Below are 2,165 nucleotides of genomic sequence, written 5' to 3'. Positions count from 1 at the left end.
CAGACACAGACACACACAGACACACATATGGGGGACACTCACACACAGACACAGACACACACACACAGACACAGACTCACACACACACACACATACACACCAGGTAAAGGTGCAACACAGATAGAGCTATTGAAGATCAGTCTCCTGTGAGTTTTAGTTGGAAACAGTGGAGTTTATACTCGAGATTATTTTCATGCAGATCTCCTGGAGTTTTCTTTCGTGTTACCTTCATTACAACAGTGACTACTCTTTAAATGTTCTTCCTGGGCTGCAAGGTGCTTTAGGATGATCTGAGATCATGAAAGGTGCTATGTAAATGAAGATTGTTTCTATTCTTTCACTGTACTACAAAGGCTGTCTCCTATCTTATCAAATCCCTCCACTTTCCTCAGCAGCTCACCCCAGATATTCAGCAGCTTATGTGTTAACTGTGTAGACAAGTAAATTGGCACTGCAAACATACCATTACCAAGAGATTTACAAAATCTACTGAATCTGAAGAGATATTTTGGTAGGTTTCAACTTGTTAGGATGGGTTCAATTGGGGAGAGTGCAGGCAAATTTCTCAGGGATGAGAACTGGGCCCAGTATAATTTTAATTCAGCCACTTCCGGTTTGTTCAATGAGTTTCATCACGTTTCACTCACGCCTAAAATGGCATCCTGAACATCAGGATGTTAACTTTGTCCAAGTTTCTCATTTCACCTTGGCCTGGCTGCTTTTTGTCTGTGGTTCCTGAGGCAAGAATAGATGCCTCTGTGACTCATCTGGTTGGAATGCAGACAGGTGCCTGATTCCTACTCGTTCAGTTTTGAGCCTGTCAGTCTAAGTTGGAGGAGCAGAAAGTTGTTATGAATCACTTGAAGCTCCAGGGAGGCACTGCGTCCGTAGAGGCGTCACTGAGAAAAACTAATGCTGTCAGAAAATAATGTGGTAAGTTCAATCCAAGGGGGTAATTGGCCATCGTTTTGTTGTACCGGCTCAGAAAGATATGGCGTCTTAATTGCACCGTTGGCATGTCTGTGCTTGTTTCCACTGAGACTAACTGGCAATACATAACTTTATTAAGGTTTGGCACCTCAGTTCACAATCTGGTAATGCTTTAAGTGTTAATCCAAAGCAATGTCCGATTTATTGCGATGTTGAGTTGGTGATGAATTACTATATTTTTATTAAGGGGAGGGGGGTCAAATGAATCATAGGTCCAAGTTCTTAAAGTGAAGACTGTTCCACCCATTGACAGAACATATGGTGTGAGTTGGAAAGTGTGGTGCTGGAAAACACAGCAGGTCAGGCCTCAACGGAAGAGCAGGACAGTCAATGTTTCAGGCATAAACCCTTCATCAGGAATAGGGGGAGGATGGGGCTGGGAGATAAGTGGAGTGTGGAGGTGAGGCTGGGTGGAGGGTAGATGTGGGCAATGACAATAAAGGTGGGAGCAGCATCGGGGAAACTCAATAAACGAAGGATAAGTTATGCTGAAAGCAGACACAGTTTGTCACGGTATTTTGTTTTGCACCCATCATGATAATTTGCAACAATGCCAATGTAATGGGGAAAGTATTTTTATGCCACATGAGCAAAGCATACTGACTAGTTGGCAAGTAGACAGGTGCCTGATTCCTACTCGTTCAGTTTTGGTAGAGGCATTGCCATAGAGACTGCAACAGTTAAATGAATGGTGGATTCCCTTAAATGGTGCTGTCAAATAAACTGTATCATAGAAAATAGAACGTAGAAAAGTACAGAACAGAACAGAACAGACCCTTTGTTCCATGATGTTGTGCCGAGACTTAATCCTAATGTAAAATATAGTAATTTAACCTACGCACCCCTCAACTCACTGCGATCCACGTGCATGTCCAGCAGTCGCTTAAATGTCCCCAATGACTTCGCTTCCACCACCTCAGCTGACAATGCATTCCATGCATTCACAACTCTCTGTGTAAGGAACCTACTTCTGATGATTCCTTTATACCTTCCTCCTAATATCTTCAAAATATGACTCATCGTACCAGTCAATCCTACCCTGGGGAAAAGTCTCTGGCTATTGACTCTATTCATGCCTCTCATTATTTTGTACACCTCGATCAGGACTCCTCTCTTCCTCCTTCTCTCCAGAGAGAAAAGTCCAAGCTTATTCAACCTTTCTTCATAAGGCAAGC

The 2,165-nt window shown here is 43.0% G+C and overlaps 1 protein-coding gene across 2 annotated transcripts in view; it reads left to right on the top strand.

The window, feature by feature from the left end:
• The window catches only part of rasgrp3 (RAS guanyl releasing protein 3 (calcium and DAG-regulated)), a 145,503-nt gene that overhangs the window by 1,097 nt on the left and 142,241 nt on the right, over positions 1 to 2,165 (top strand). Inside the window, exon 1 of one of the 2 annotated variants that reach the window (XM_043695506.1) lies at positions 858 to 933. The exons of the other annotated variant lie outside the window; for it this stretch is intronic. The gene's annotated coding sequence lies outside the window, so the exon portion shown is untranslated. Of the gene's footprint in view, positions 1 to 857; positions 934 to 2,165 lie in introns of those variants that run through there. 2 annotated transcript variants of the gene reach the window in all.

The sequence above is a fragment of the Chiloscyllium plagiosum genome, chromosome 9 (genome assembly GCF_004010195.1).
Source record: "Chiloscyllium plagiosum isolate BGI_BamShark_2017 chromosome 9, ASM401019v2, whole genome shotgun sequence".
In the NCBI taxonomy this organism is placed as follows: domain Eukaryota; kingdom Metazoa; phylum Chordata; class Chondrichthyes; order Orectolobiformes; family Hemiscylliidae; genus Chiloscyllium; species Chiloscyllium plagiosum.
The sequence above is the reverse complement of the archived record's forward strand: the minus strand, read 5'-3'. Positions and strand labels throughout refer to the sequence as shown.